The sequence below is a fragment of the Argiope bruennichi genome, chromosome 6 (assembly GCF_947563725.1).
Source record: "Argiope bruennichi chromosome 6, qqArgBrue1.1, whole genome shotgun sequence".
Taxonomy (NCBI): Eukaryota; Metazoa; Arthropoda; class Arachnida; order Araneae; family Araneidae; genus Argiope; species Argiope bruennichi.
The window spans coordinates 43,927,090-43,944,357 of record NC_079156.1 but is presented as its reverse complement, the minus strand read 5'-3'; the positions used below and the strand labels follow the sequence as shown (position 1 = coordinate 43,944,357).

Below are 17,268 nucleotides of genomic sequence, written 5' to 3'. Positions count from 1 at the left end.
GCCTCTGCCTCATAATAGTAGTTTGAATGCATAACAATAGCGATTGAATATTTAAACGGTAATTATTGACGAATACAGCTATAAGTTATGTTGTAGCGAGAAGCTGTGAAGCCAACAATCAAAATCAATTCCATAGCATCTATTATTTGTTTTGACGCATCTTTAATTTAGTTTAGTTATATTAACGTCCCGTTTTTAAAGCAACACGAGGGCCATTTTGGGACGGGCCTCGTCGTTTTGAACCGCGGTCAGATGACGAGGACGACACCTGAACTGGCACCCCCTCTCCACACCACACCACGCCAGCCGGTGGACTTTTGGTCATGACGGATTTAACGTGCAACAGACCCCCCTTACACGACTTGTCGCATCTTTAAATTTTTCTCATAACTTATTTATTAAGAATTAATGGCTATTTTTCTATTTTCATCTGCTAATCGAAATCAGGTCTCAACCTACAGAATCAATCTATTAGAAATATTATATATACTATCAATCTATTATAAATGATGAAAAAAGAAAGTTTACAAGCAAATATCGTGATGATCCAATTTTAGATAGCACTAAAAATAAAACAGAATGGTGCAATTAGGTTAGCTGCAAAATTATAATAAAAATAAATTAAGTACAACAGGGTGATTGATTATATCCAGAATTTATAAACATACTCATTAAAATAATTATCAAGAAGAATCTTATTCAAATATCGATTATCTGCAAAAAAAATTAAAAACAATGGGGATATAAATATAAAGAATATGCAGAAAAACTTGAAATAGACACATTCATTCCTTTTAGCAGAAGAAACTACATAAGATCAGCAGCTTACGCTATTGATGTATCCAAACATCATTCCGAATTTTGAAAAAAGCAAAATCCATAAAACATGAATCCAGTCATAAATGATTCATAAAAATCCATAAATCAAAATCCAAAATTCATAAATGCAAGCATCATGGCATCATTTCTTATAGAAAAGTATAAGAAAGAAAGGATTCGCAAATTATTGAAAAATCCAGAAAAATATCTGAACACTCAAAGGGTTAATATTTGTTTCCTTTAACCTAGTTTTTTTATAATAAAAGTTACATTCTATATTTACTTTATTTTGCTAGTTAGTTATTATTATGGGACATAAAATTTATCATCTGCCATTATTATTATAAGACAAAGATAGTAAATAAGTTTAGAAATAAATTTTGGAGTAAATGAAAAAAACACAGTGATGTCATTCTTATTCGTATTAAGAAGGAAACAAAGATTAATCTTTTTCCCAGCTTAACAAATCAAAATTTTTCTGAGAGATTCATTCATTTCCATATACGAAAAACATCATTTTCCTGAAATGCTCATTAGTTCTTTAAAATAACTAAATCAAACTTTTTTTTTCTAGATTTTTATTTGCTTTTCCCCCTCCAATTTGGAATATTAATCAAACGCAAATAAAAATTAATACAATTTCTTTGCTGAGATAATAAACAATACACAACAAATAGCTAGAAAAATCTTTGCATAGACAAAATTTTCCAATAAGTCTTATTTTGTTTGAAAAAAAAATTACATTTTATTACATGCACATAGTATTTAAATAAAAATTCGTGGTTAAATTAATAAATATTAACTTCAGGGTCCTATGGCGCCGAAACTTGTGACAACTTGTAGCTATGTAAAATGATTAACTATAAATAAAAGTAGTTAAATTTTGTAATTGCATCACTAACTCCGTTGAATAATTGTAATGAATTTAATTGCAAGTCATATACCGTCGGTTTATACTTACATTCGTTATATATATATATATATATATATATATATATATATATATATAATATAATATGCATGTGTGTGCATGCGTGTATGAGTACGTGTATGTGTTACTAAACACACATATGCATAAAAAGAAATTGTCCCAAATTGGGTTTGGCCGAGTCCCCAAAAGTGAAGGTTAAAAAAATAGAGAAGAAACTATTAATGCAAAGCTACTGTAAGTCCTTTATGACATGATTTTTTTAAACTTCAAATAATCTAACTCTTATAGCAATGAAGCAGTAACTCCTATAGCGAAGTATTTTTTTATCAGTCAGAGTTCCAGGAGCAAAAAAAAAAATCCTAAAATATTTTATAATACTATTTTAAATTTTAGAGCATGATCGATTTTTAAAGAAAATGCTAAGAATAAAATTTGAGCTAAATAATTTGTCTCAATTAACTACTTGAATTCATTTTTTTAGGGCCATTAAGTTCGCTAGTGTTAATTTATATCTTTTTTTCGAAAATTAATTACCAAAAATTGAAGACTTTCTTTTAAAAATATTCCGTTATAAAAATTAAACTTTAGTTAAAAATATTTTTAGAATAATATTATTTCGTTCCTAGAAAACTGACAAATTAAAAAAAAATACTTATAGGGATTTTTTGGTATTAATGTTTTTTTCAACAAAATCGAATTTTTCTAAAAAGAATCGATCTGAAAATTTCATTAGCTTTCCTTTTCTACATAATACGTACTTAAGTGAAATTTCAAAAATTTCGCTAAAAGTTAAAAATACTCTTCCAAATTTGCTCTTTTTAAAAACTTAACTCCTAACGTAATTAAGCTTCATAACGTTCGACAATTTGTTTGAAAGACTGATAGTACACTGCCATCTAGTGGTTACTTCTGAACCTATTCAAATTTTCTTTTCTTTTTTTTTTTTTTTTTTACCTCACATTTTTAAAAACTTGATTCATGATTACAATATGTTAGAAAATTATAAAAATATATGTATCTACATAAAAATTAAGTGGAAGCAGGTTAAAACAGAAAAACAAAATTATTATATTAAAAGTTTAATTCTAACATTTTCTATTAGCTGGTAGTCGATGAAATTTTTTCTACATAGCAAAAAAACAAAGTACTACAAACTACTACAAAAAAAAAATTGCAAAAAATTTTAAAACTTATAAAATATTTTTTTAATTTGGTAGTGATTTTAATTAATAAATCAGGTAATTTTTTTAATTAATAGAGTTGTATGCAACATTGAACATTTAATTTAATTATACCTTTTAGTTAAAATATTAAACTGTAGATGGCAGCATGGATGAAACTATTCTTCACCTCTTCAAAAGAGCATTTGAAAACATAATAACTTAATAGAAAAAGAATGATGCAATGTTATGCTTTGCAGCATAAGATGTTACAATGTTAAACTTTATACCATAACAAGATACAACGTTAAACTTTTCAATATGATACAATGTTGTAGCTTATAAAAAAAAGTCTAAAAATGAGTAATTTTATGTTTTATTTAACGCGAATTAAAGTTATTTGGTGGCATAAATAAAATCATGTTTGATTATTTTACATCTGTAGAGATTTTATATAATTTGTCAATGCATTCATTTGCGTAATTTAACATCTGTAACAAAAATATTAAATAAAGATAATCGAGAAGATCACTGATGTCTGGGAAAATGAATAATTATTAAATATATTATCATATAACGTTTGCTGAAGAACAATGAATAATAACACAAAACTTTTAAACTAAAAGCTTTATTAATTAGCAAATCTTTAGTTCCATTTTTAATTAAATCAAAAATCCATCTCTCTATTTTCCATCGGAGAAAAAAGGAATAAAATCTATTATTAGTTCAGTTTTCATGTTATTCAGAAAACAACATTTAAAAAATAAAATTACCATTTATTTAAATTGTCATTATAATATTATTTATGAATTATTATTAACAATATATTTATTCTTTTCAAATACATGATTTGTTTTGTTCTGTACCATTACTTAGCAATGGGATGAAAAAAAAAGGGGGGATTCGCATTTGTAGATATTACAAATGTGAATTTCTTTCAAAAATTTAATTTTGGTGCTACGGGCATCTTAAATTAAAAATTTGATACTATTATATTTTTAATGACGTTTTCTATATAAAGAATATTTATTACAGAATGCAGATACCATTAAGACTTTGTTCGTTTTAATCAAATTAAAATTATAAATATCCTCATTAAAATGTAGGCTAATGCGAATTATTTTATTTTAAAGAAAATTAAATAGTCTAAAGAAGATAAAATTAAATAAAGACCACCTAAAAATGATGCCATCGTTTGTTTGTTTTTTTGTCTAATTTTTCTTAGAAAGTTGATCCACAACTTTTTACTTTTAATTACTTGAATATTAAATTTTAACAAAACGAGTTTTAAAGATATCACGTAATTAACTATGTTTTGCGAAAACACCATAACACATAAAGAAGGTGCTGGAAGGGAGATGAAAGAAAAAAAGAAACCGCCCGAACAGGGACTCGAACCCTGGACCGTTAGGTTAAAAGCCTAACGCTCTACCGACTGAGCTATCCGGGCTCTGTTGACGGTAAAACAGATACAGTATAAATTCAAATTTTCATTTCGGTTGCAAAGAAATAATTTATTGGTTATGATGATTTTCATAAATATATATACGTGTAAATTCGTAAATATTATAATAAAGTGTTTTCTTATTTCTGTAATATAAAATACATGAGACGATTTCAGTAAACTTATTTTCTTTCGAAGAATTTATATACAATACTGTACGAAATTGAAACTGGCGTATAGTAGAATATATGTATATCAAAGCATTTGGAATTTATCTCTCATATTTTGTTCTACTCATTTTTTTAAATAAGTAATTTAAATCAATATATAAATTGGTAATTTTAATCTTAATGCTTTATACTATAGTAGCAAAGTCAATAAAATGTAAAAGATTTTAAACAAATAATTAAAAAATAATTTTAAATACATTCACATTATATTAGCTTTTAGAATTTAATTTGATTGTATTAGTAGAATGGATTACATAAAATCGAATTTATAAAATGAAACACAGCTAACAAAAACTGGACTTCAGCATACATGCTGCCATCTATGGGAGTACTTTTCCAAATGTCGAGTATATTCGGTATTGTTGCTTAACTATCTGTAAGCAGAGTGGCGCAGTGGAAGCGTGCTGGGCCCATAACCCAGAGGTCCGTGGATCGAAACCACGCTCTGCTAGTTCTTTTTTTTTTTCTTTAATATTGAGACATATTTTAATTGAAATGTAAATAACACAATAATTACTGAGAACCTGTTGATAGTGTATGATTTTATTTAAAAAAAACATTTTTTTTTTTTTGCCTATATGAATTTAGATTAAAATAATCATTAAAATATCGTTTATTTGAATTTTTAAAAAGATAATAGAGATATCTGATTTTAAGGATCGCGAAATTTTGCTACTTTTCAAACCTGACAGCATTTTTTTTTACTAATAACGAAAATTTGATACCTTGAATATTTGAAATATTTTCTTAAACAGTATGACCATATGGAGATAATGTATACATGTATTTAAATTTATGTTCTGTTTCTTTCTATTTATTTATTTAAATTTTTTATATTTCTTAAAGTAGAAGTATTAAAACTTATAATGAGTAACTACCATTCATACCATTGTATAACAAGATATTATCGTAATTTTTAAAGTAAATGCTCGACTAGTAATGTTTTTCCTAAATATAATTTAAAAGCAAAAAATTCTTAAATTAAACGATTAAGGATAATGATTAAAATAATCAAATTTACAAATGTTCATTTTGCTGCTTTTGCCACATTTATTGGGCAGAATCTTGTCGCAGAAAAAAAAAAATTGCCTTCATTTAACCAAGCATATTAATAAGCTCATTATTTTTTCACTTTATTATTTATTATGATTATAAAATTATTATACATTTATTACCGAATTAATAATAAGAAAAAGAAATTCCTATAATTTTATATTTTAGAAATATTATACAATATATGCTTTATAATAAAAATAATTTAAAATTCTGAGAACTTAATAATCGATTATTCATTTGAAATTCTAAACTATGAACAATTTATTCTCAAAACAAAAGATTCATTTGATAAAAAATTATTTGATTTTTAAATTATTGGTAAGTAACTGAAATTAAACTAAACGAATAACTGAATTTATGAGGCAATTTTTTTTTTAAGTTATCATTTACATTTCAAAAAATTATTGATAATCTAAAATTTGTTACTCAAAAATGAACTCGTCATGTACAAATGCAGAATGGCATAAAACAGTTTTCCCTGTTTTGTGGCATCTTCATCCAAAACTATAGAAACTATATGAAACCAAAATTTTGTTTACAGATTATCCACTTCATATGGAGAAATAAATTTAAAAGGAAAAAACCTGCCAAATAAAAATTAGCAAAAAAGTTAAATAATAACAAAAGAATACTGAATCGCTTAAATTTTCATCTGATTTAAATCAATTCGTTCAAATTCGATATTGATATCAATTTTATCGATATTCATATTTCTTGATCGATATTGATATCAATTTTAAGATGAACACACATATACAAAAATGGATTACATAAAATTTTATTGATGTTCGAGTGATGAAAGAATGCTTTTACAGAAACGAATCGCAAGAAATATAATATTTATAAAAAAAGTATTCTTAAAAAAAAATAATGATTAAGGATTTTATTTTCTTTAGCTTTTCATGGAATTCGTGGAATTATGAAATTCGTTATCACTTTGTTCTTTAACTGCAGACGACTTCGAATAAGAATAATTATATGTTCCATTTTAAATATATTCTACTTAAATAATATTGCGATTGTACTATTATTTCTACAAAACCCTAAAGCATAATTAGAGGGCATTGGGTTGCCATTATTTCCTGTATATCTATTTATTTTTTAAACCATTTGTGGAATCAGTTTTCACATGATTTATTTTCATACCTTTTTATTAAATTGCAAATCAAATATTTAAAAAGGAAACTAATTCTTTTTTAAGGATATCTTGTTAAACCACGGCAATCATGTACTTGTTGTTGTTGTTGTTTTTAAAGCAGGATATGATAATCGTCTTTTTAACATTGCCATTTCATGCACTTTAACAGCTAACATGCGATGTGCTAATCACAAAATCTTGCTTCACTGACTCTGTGTCCCAGTGAGGATTTCCCAAAGGAACCTGCGATGCGAATAATTTATGCTCATCATATCAGAAAACCAAAGCAGTGAAATGAAATACCTCATTATTATCCACTTTTTCAAAACATAAAGACATTTATAAAACGTATAATTAAAAATGCAAACTCATTGACTCACTGAGTGAACGAGTTGAATATGATAGAAGTATGCAGTTGCCACATATAGTAAATAGTTTTGTTGAAACGATCAGAAAGAATAACCATTAAAAAGGCAGTGGAATTCGGCTAATGCGAAATTGAGCAGACGGTAGTAAGATTTCTATTTATACAAAAAATACGAAAAATAAAAGTTGTATCGAAAACTGAGTGCAAACGATTTCTTAAAAACTAATAATAAGGAAAAGATTTATTTTTAATATTTAATATTCTTAATAAATAAGGCAAAACTAATCAATAAAGCAGATGCAGCATGATATAAATAGTTTAATAGAATCTGCTAGAAAATAAAATCATTTAAATTCAAGGAAACTTGGATAAATTGAGGCTGATAAGACGATAATAAAAATTGGATTTAGTAAGCAAAAAAATCGAATAAAAAGTCTGCGTCAAAAAATGAATATAACAAAAGAAAACGACTTTTTAAAACTAAAAAAAGGCAAAATAAACCTTATTTTTGATGTTTAACTCTTTTAATAAATAGCTTATAATTAATAAAAAAAAGCAGTTCCTACACATTGCAAATAATTTATTAGGAATAAATAGCAAATGCAACCACTTAAATGCTGTGGAACATGACTAATTTGAAATTGATGAGATGAAAATGAAAATTCGAATTAAATAATTGTATTGAAAAATAAATATAGAAAGAAAAAAAAACTTTGGAAAACTAAGACTTTTTTAAACTTTTGTTAAATTATGCATACTCATTAGACAAAGAGTAAATTTTAAAAATAATCTGATGATAATAGGAAAAAGTGAATTTATTTATTATTTTTAATTAAAAATAATTTCTAAAAATGATTAAATGGTTTTAGTAATAAAGATGTTAATTATGTACAGTAAAACTTCTTTCCTTGTTTTATTGTACCTTCTTATTATACAGGGTGTTTCAGTGAACCGTTTCAGAACTCCTAAGATGGGTAGGGTACATCCTGACGAACCAAAATCATATACCCATGGGCAGTCAGAAATGCTTTCCTGACGCGGTAGATGACGTTTTGCGAAAAGTCCGAGCTTTCGTGCAGGGAATCTTCATTTTGCACAAGAACGCCAAGTTAGTAGGATGGATGATTACACGATTGCAGAATTACACGTCGTGCAGCGCAGAATCGATTTTCGGTCAATGTATGGGCCGTATTGTGGGAGATCACCTCATCGGACTTTAGCTGTTACCGGGTCGTCTAACCAGACCTACGTACTTGCTCTTTCTGCAGAGCCCATTTTGCCACAACTTTTGAGAGTTGAACAGATTTCTGTATCGACGCAACAGACAATGTGGTTCCAACACGATGGAGCCCCTGCCCATTATAGCGGAGATGTTCGTAACTACCGGGATGTTACATTTGGTCAACGGTGGATCGGACGTGGGGGTCCCGAGCGTTGGCCTGCTCGTTCCCCCGACTTATCATGTCTTGATTTTTATTTCTGGGGTGATATGAAATCACTAATTTATGACACCCCTGTTGACACTGCTGAGGAGCTCGTTGCAAGAATCGCAGTAGCTGCCGAAGAGATTCGAGATATGCCTGGAGTATTCCAGAATGTTCGGATGTCCATGCGTCGGAGATGTGAGGCGTGCATTGTAGCCCGTGGAAGAAAGTTCGAACATTTACTTTAATCCATGTACCTTTTGCTTCTTTTCATGTATTATTAAAACGATTTCTCATTTATGGTCTCTTTTCTTTATGGTGCTTCTGTGTACAACACCGCTTCAGGAAAGCATTTCCGACCCCACATTGCTATATGATTTCGAGTTGTCAGGATGTACCCTATCCCTCTTAGCAGTTCTGAAACGGTTCACTGAAACACCCTGTATTGTATAAAACTTTCCCTTGTTTTTCATGCTTACAAGAATTACACAGCTACAATTGAAAAATAAATTTAAACCAACTAATTTACTGCATTATATCCATAGATAAGAATGAGGTTGTGTTTTTAAAAGTGAAAACAATTTCTACTAATAATAAAGATGGATGGGTGTGCTTGCGTGTTTGCATGCGTGCATGCTTGTGTATATGTGTTTTGGCGCTATACAGGTCAAATTATTTGACCTAAAACTTCCAATTTTAGCACGGATATACTTTGGAAGGTTAGAATATTCAGCTAAAAGCGAGTTTTTAAAATTTTAATTAGAATTTTAACTGATTAAAAATAGAATGAAATTTTGGTGTTTTTCTATAATAACATTCAAAAATATTAAAGTACAAAAATTATCTTTGCATCATCTTAAAATTTAGAAACAAATTATCTTTTCAATTATACTAGTTTTTTTTTTTTTGTCGGGTATTTTCCTTTCTATTTTTAATCATTTTTTTTCAAAAAGTATTTTAAGTTATTTTACAACAATATATTTTGATCCTACTTAGATTCTGAACATATTTTTAAGCATTGCGGCACTTTTCTGTATCCCTTTTAAATGTATAAAATTATAGACAGAAAATTAAGGAAATGCACAGCACAATTAACAGAATAATGTAAGGCGTCTAAAACAGGATGAATTAAATGTCTATCAAAATTTGAGCTTAGAAATATTTTGTTGAGAACGCCATTAAGATGAAGTTGCAGAAAATATTTAATTGAAGTTTTTAGCAACCATTAATTCCAACAAATCAGTTGGCTGCCAAATGCTAATCTTTAAGAAAAAATCTTTAATCTTTAAGAAAAAATAGCCCATATGTTTTATCATAAATAGATAACCGTAAGCAGATACTGAACTTCTGCTAGTTTTTACTCTTCCGTAAACACTGGCGCTAATGTTTCTTTGACATGTAGAAAAGATTATTCTGCCTCTGTCAAATGAGGTGTCGGTTAAAGAATCTGGTACCGGTAGATAGTGCTGAAAATTTCTCCAAAATGTCGCCAAATTTCTCAAAAAAGGGTATAAAAATTGGCATTAGATCTGCTCTTCACAAATACAAAGGATAATTATCGTAATATTTTTCTTTTCGCAACTCAATATCTTATTTCGAGGGATAAAATTAAGTAAAAAATACATTCCATCTTTAAGTACTTCAATAGTAACATAAACAAATCCCATCTTTTTCATTTAAAAAAAATATGACAATAGGGTGGAGAGCTTCCCATCATTGAGAGGCGAAAAGACTTTTGAGGGAATCTTCATAGAATCAAAGTTAAAGCCTAAAGAAAAAAAAAAAATCTACAATTTAATAATAAGCGTGAAAAAACTAATGAAAATTTATAAAATATTACATTTGCTGTCTTAAATAATTTTGAAAAAATTATACAAAGAAAAAAATCATGATTGAAAATGTAATCTTTAATTACCTACTTATCGATTATTCGAAACGCTTACAGTTCTAATCAATTTTGGTAATTGAGTGTCTACCGTAAGTAAATAAGTATATGGATATTATTTTTACGTAAAATGCACTCCCAGGATTAATTGCGAGAAAAGGTTTACGTAAAATGCACTCTCAGGATTAATTGCGATAAAAAGTTTACGTAAAATGCACTCTCAGGATTTATTTTGGGCCGTGGTGGCCTGGTGGTAAGGTCACAGCTTGTGAGCCGTAGGGCTTCAGGTTCGAGACTCCATTCCACCGAAAAACCGCCGTGTAAGGGGGTCTGTTGCGCGATAAATCCGTCAGGTCCAAACGTCCTCCTGTTGGTGTGGTGTGGTGTGGAGAGGGGGTGCCAGCTCAGGTGTCGTCCTCGTCATCTGACCGCGGTTCAAAATGACGAGGTCCATCACAAAATAGCCTTAGTGTTGCTTTAAAACGGGACGTTAATATAACTGAACTAAACTAAATCCAGGATTAATTGTAACGAAAAGTTTACGTAAAATGCACTCTCTTGATTGATTACGAGAAAAAAACCAGCGTTAGAAAAACCAGCGGGAGGAGTCTCCACGAAACTTTCTAATATATTGTTACGAAATTTCCGGGGATCGTTTGGATAGTGGGAGTTATATGGTGTGAAGACCGCTCACTCACCAGGCGGCAGTAGAAAATAAAACAACAACGTTTATTTACACGAAGACACACAGGACAACACGAACACGACAACTATATACAGCACAGAAGACGATTATCTTCAGCCGAGACGTGCAGCATACAAAACAGCAGCATACAACAGACTCTACTGCAGACAGTAGAACACAGCTTAGCTCAGCACTAGCTTCACTCCGTCGCTGCTCCGCTTATCTCTTTAAGGCCAGTTCTTTACCGTCGTTTCCGACTACTCTCCGACTCCACTGGTCCACGACTCGACTCCGGCAGCTACAGGCTGCTCCTTTTATTGGTCTCAGGAGGCGGGGCTAGACGCTTCTCAACCAATCAGGAACGTTCGAGGCGTATCTCCGTTCCTACTCGATGGATCGGGAAAATTCTCGATGTTTCGGGTATAATCTATTTTGGCGCCAAAGTCGCCAAATTCGTCGCCAAGTCGCCAAATGGTCGCCAAGTTTGTCGCCAAGCTCTGGGTCCTCCTATGGAACCAGCTATGCTGGGAAGCCGCATCACAGGTTCGTAACAATATTATCTAATAAAAGTCTTATCACGCTTTCTTTTTATAAAAGCGTGGACTTAGGATAAAGTCGCGAATATCTTACATGGTATTGGCGAATAATAGTTATGAAATATATTTTTTTGGAGTAAATGTAGCATTTTTACTGAAACTGTTTATGTATTTTGAACGCCTTTTAGCCGGCCAATTGATTCTTTGGCACGAAACCGCAGTTATAGTCACAAAGTAACATACTGAATTTGATCAATTTATGTCACTTGGTTAACATGCATGCAGACTGACAGACGGTCAACCATTTGACAGATATAATTCAAACTTTGAAAAGAGTCTATAGTTTACCTGGTAAACCTGTGTAGCAAATTTTATATACCTAACTCTTTGCTTCTTATAGTAATCGAAATTACTTGTACTCAAACAGACTTCCTCTGAGTGGATTTCATTCAAAATTTGATTCTAATTCCATAAACCAAATTTCAACTATCTAACTCAAAGCGTTTTTGAGTTATCGTATTCACAGAGACAGATAGACAGGCATAATGCCAAAATGTGTTTTTTGAACTCATAAATGTTTGAAACTTAGAAATTCGTCATAATCTCGAGTTTGAACTTTTTGACGATTACAATGCTTCCATAAACAAGAAGGTAAAATTTGCTTTAGATTGTTCAAAACTACTTTCAAAATTTAATTAAATGGTAACGAAATTCATACAATGAATAAATTGATAAGCAGTTTTTATATTTTTTTTAGTGAACCTAAAGTAAAAACTTATTTAATTTTAATTATTTTTTAAAATCTAGAAATAAATTTTTTATCAGATTCATTAGTAAGTGTCTCTAATTGAATGGAAACAAAATTTAATTAAATAATTAGTTAATTACATGTATCTATTAACCGACAATTAATTTGTAGAAATATCAAAATAAAGTACTGTCATCGGGAACACATAACTTTACCAAATTTCAAAATTCTAACACATGAGAAGATGCATGAATAAATGACTGGAAAACACCATGGTTATACACATAAAAATGGTGATATATATATATAAATGTGAGTTACTGCAGTCCAATGGGGCTTATCCTTGAGCTGATTAAAATACTATTTCATTGTACATTTCGTACAGGAAAAAAAACAAATATTTCATTGGAATTTCCAAGGTACTTCAATAAAACACGGAATAAAAATCCTAATTTGAAAAAACCTCTTCAAATCCAGCTATTGATGAATGATATAAAATACGAAAACAGTAACATAATCCCACGAGCGCTAAGGTAAAAAAAATTTTAAATTGAAAACCATAGTTGAGCAATATTCACAATAGGGAAAGTAGAACAATGCCTAATAAAAATGACATTTTATTTTCATGTCACGTCTCTTATTATTATAATGATTTTTTCATATTGATTTATACTTAAGGAATGCTGTAAAACAGTCGGGGCTTGAAACAAGGAGGATGAATTTCGTCATATCCAACCTATTGCAAAATTCATCACTATATAGTTCTTTCACAAAACAGAGTTACGTAATTTTGGCTGAGTGCTCTTTTTCTGTGGATTTTTACATTTTAGGTGCATAAAAACAAAGACGGAAAATCTTTGTTATTTCCTGAATACCTTTTCCAGGAATAGTTTTAGATTTATTATAACAGGGTTTTTAAAAATGTAAGTCACATCTCAAAGCAGGATGTTTTGATTACTTTTTTAAGAATTATGAAGTTTGGGCCGCTCATGCTTCTTTTAAAATTCTCATTTATATTTCTAAACGGAAGTATATGTGTACGGTGTTTGAAAGAATATATATAATATATTTCACACTTATAGCAATTAGGTAGTCAGAAATTTTAGGAAATTTCGCAGTCAGTAATTCATAAATTTTGGGAAATTTCGCAATCAGGTAATCATAATTTTTCGGAAATTTCGCAATCAGGTAATCATAATTTTTCGGAAATTTCGCAATCAGGTAATCATAATTTTGGGGAAATTCGCAATCAGGTAATCATAATTTTTGGGAAATTTCGCAATCACATAGTCATAATGTTAACCTAAAGCATCTTTAAATCTACATTTTAAAAGTTAATATATATTTTATATTATTTTAATATTTTATATTATTCTGAATTATTGCTCGTACATATTTGCTATTTCTGACAACCATCATAACAAATTAACAAAAAAAAAAAAATTAATGTACCACCAAATACAGCGAAATTTATTTAAAGAAAGTTGATTTGTACATCTAAGATAATTTATTAAATTTTGAGAATTTTTTAAAACATAGTCAGTTTTTCGAAAAAGTTTAAGAATTGAAACTAAAATTCCCGACCTTCTCAGATTTTATCTTCATATTTTTTTTCAAATATTTTGAGTTAAAAACAGGGACATTTCACCCTAATTAAAACCAGAATGATAGAATTACCCTTTCTTTATTTATAAGAATTAATGCTTCAAGAATTAAGCCACGAGCAACGCCGTATATATATTACTAAATGCTCAGAAACGAACATATTTCATTATACTTTTTGTTTATTCTAATATAAAGCTGAATTTCATAATTTCATTTTCTGTTGTTGTTATTTCTAATGGCACTTGTCATAGACAAGCTCGCTGACGAAGCCAGCGATTTTAAGCCGAGAGAGCGTCTCTTGTTTTTCAGTAGCGCCACCTAGGACCAAGAGTACGTCTTAGCTACTCACGCGTCACAATCCTTTGTACGGGGCTGATTTCATGCATTTCTTATAATGCTTCATAATTTCACTTTATGCATGCTTTTATGCATTTCATTCACTCATCCACTGATCGTAATTTAGACCTGAATCAGCGAACCATCACCTCTGAACCAGTACCCTCAGTGGTATTACTCTTGACATGGAGAACTTTGTGACCATGACAGATTTATTCGTGCGCCAACCACCACACACACGGAGAGTCTTCAGCCGGTGAGGTTCGAACTCACCACTGAATCGATGCGAATCCAATGTCCTTTACAAAAAGCGATGAACATTTGGCAAGAAATATATTTTTATAAAAGGGGAGGGGCGAATATTAGATTTTACGTGTGTGATTAAAGACAGTTGCGGATTTGAGATCTAATTTTTCTAAAAAGTCTTTGCATGTGGTTTTGGCTCATGCTACATCTTCTATAAAGGCAATGGCGTAGCAAAATAAGTAGCACCCAAAGCATAAAATGATTTTCTGCCCTACCATCTTTGTCATTCAGGGATTAGCAAATATAAATGGAATCCGAAGCATAATATCAGTTTTTCACTCCTTTGTCTAGTTAAGATTTTAAAAGTGACGGAAACGCATCAGTGTTTTGTATCTGCAGCATCCTCGCTGAAAAGACATCTCCAACCCCTTTGCCCCTCTATTTCTACACCACTGTAAAATAGGCCAAATACTTTTACATTTATATGATATGGAAGATGTCAAATTATGAATTCATTTCAAAATAGGTTTCGGATAGTAAAAAAAAAAAAAGTTAATCGAGCTAAATTAAGCTAAAATTAGCAAGAAGAAAATATGCCTTGGTTAACAAAATAGTTTGCCTGAAATCATACATAAAAATAGAAATTATATGCAAAATTCCAAAGGTTTTGTGGCAACACACAGATCTTATGAATAGCAATTTGAAATCGGAAGAAAATAATAATTTTATATCTACTTTCTACAAAATATTCTCTGCTGAGTATGTAATTGACTAAACTAGATTCGAATTTTAGAGACTAGAATTTTTATTTATCAGCGAATTAAGTCTGAAATGTTGGTCAATATTTCATTTACACAATTTTATCAACAACAACGGTCTCGTGTTAATACAGTTGCGTCATGCATTTGGAAAATTAGCACGAATGAAGATATTTTTTTTCTTCATGTTCCTTAAACGTCAGTTGTTGGGGTCTAAACTTGCTATGTTTTGAACAGGAGTCATTTCATCCTCAAGTGATGCACATCATAAATACGATAACCTTCAAAAGGGCCAAGTACCTCAAGGGACCTTCAAGCACTGGAAGTTTCGTCGTCCCCATTTCCCCATCACAAGCTGCCAAAGCTAAATATATTAAGTATAATCAATAAATAGTGACAGAGGTTATTTCATACAGTTTATTTAATTAAACTCAAAATTTAATCTGTAATCGGTAAGACATTTACTCCATTGTTACACTAATCGCATTATGCTGTGCTTGTAAAAATCTTTTGACTTCTGTTTGAACCAGTTGTGCATCCAATTTTAACTTCATTTTTCGTTTGAAACTTGTTCACGCGTGCCAATTTGAGAGGAGTGTCATGGAGTGCTTGAACTCAAGATTCTTAATCTCCGGACATAACATATGAATAGAATAATGGCATGACAATGACATTATTTAGTAAGTGGTCATGCAAAAGAAATAGAGAATTTACTTGTAATATAACAATTAATTGATAAATGAAGAGAAAAAAATATATAAATAAAAAAATAAAAAGAAGAATTTACATGAATGGATTTCGACAAATTCGGTCCAGAATCAAGTCGGTGGTAAAGCTAAAGTGATGTCTTGGACATGTAGGAAATGGCGAAGTCGCTTAGTGTTCTTTGGAAGTGATGGGTCATAACTTCACATTCTTTCAATGCGATATTATCGCTTTTGTCGATTTTTTTCAAAGAAGGGTGTTGAGAGTTTCTTATGGAAGACTTGCAAGGTTGCGACATGCAGATCTTTTTATATATTTTTATTCCTAACAAACCACAACATGTTGCTGATTTACCAAACCGCGCGTTTTTTGAACTCATCGTAGATGCGGAAGCCAAATGGAAATACATCTAGACTATTGTTGTGAATGGATAAGAACGTTTCGTTTGAACTTCTGCAGAAGTTTATTTCTATTTAATATATATTTAAGTTATACTGGATTTTTTTATACTGGAATAGTAAAATATTAAATTGTTAAACACTTTCAAGAAATTTGGTCTCGGTATATTGCAAAGGAGGAAAAAAAAATTGGTTAAACAAAATATTTAAAAAAAAAACAATGATAAAATGTTCAACACAATCTAACTTCGACTAAAAATGCTTTTTTTAGAACTACAAAGCAACGCAATACAAAATGTAAAAGAAATTATTAAATAGGGTTTTAGTTTAGTTTAGTTTAGTTAAATTAACGTCCCGTTTGAAGCAACACAAGGGCTATTTTGGGACGGACCTCGTCATTTTGAACCGTGGTCAGATGACGAGGACGACACCCCCCTCTCCACACCACACCAGCGGGAGGACGTTTGGTCATGACGGTTTTAACGTGCAACAGACCCCCTTACACGAATGTTCTTCGGTAGAATAGGGTCTCGAACCTGAAACCCTCCGGCTCCGAGCTGAGACCTTACCACCAGGCCACCGCGGCCCTTATTAAATAGGAATGTATATTAGAATAATATTCAAAGTTTAACGATCTTTGATATTAATTTAAATAAGCTCGAAAACACGACCTTTGTTAATTGAATAAAAATGAATTTTAAATTACTCTGCAAAACCTGGAAGCTTTCGGGCCTCCTGAAGTCAGAGGCACCCAGGCAGTTTCCTACTTAGCTTTCTTTATAATCCGGCTCTGACCG

The 17,268-nt window shown here is 30.3% G+C and overlaps 1 non-coding gene across 1 annotated transcript; it reads right to left on the bottom strand.

The window, feature by feature from the left end:
- Nucleotides 1–4,287: 4,287 nt before the first annotated feature.
- Trnak-uuu (transfer RNA lysine (anticodon UUU)) lies at nt 4,288–4,360 on the bottom strand. Its single transcript has one exon. It is a non-coding gene; the product is annotated as a tRNA-Lys (tRNA).
- Between the last annotated feature and the right edge of the window lie 12,908 nt (nt 4,361–17,268).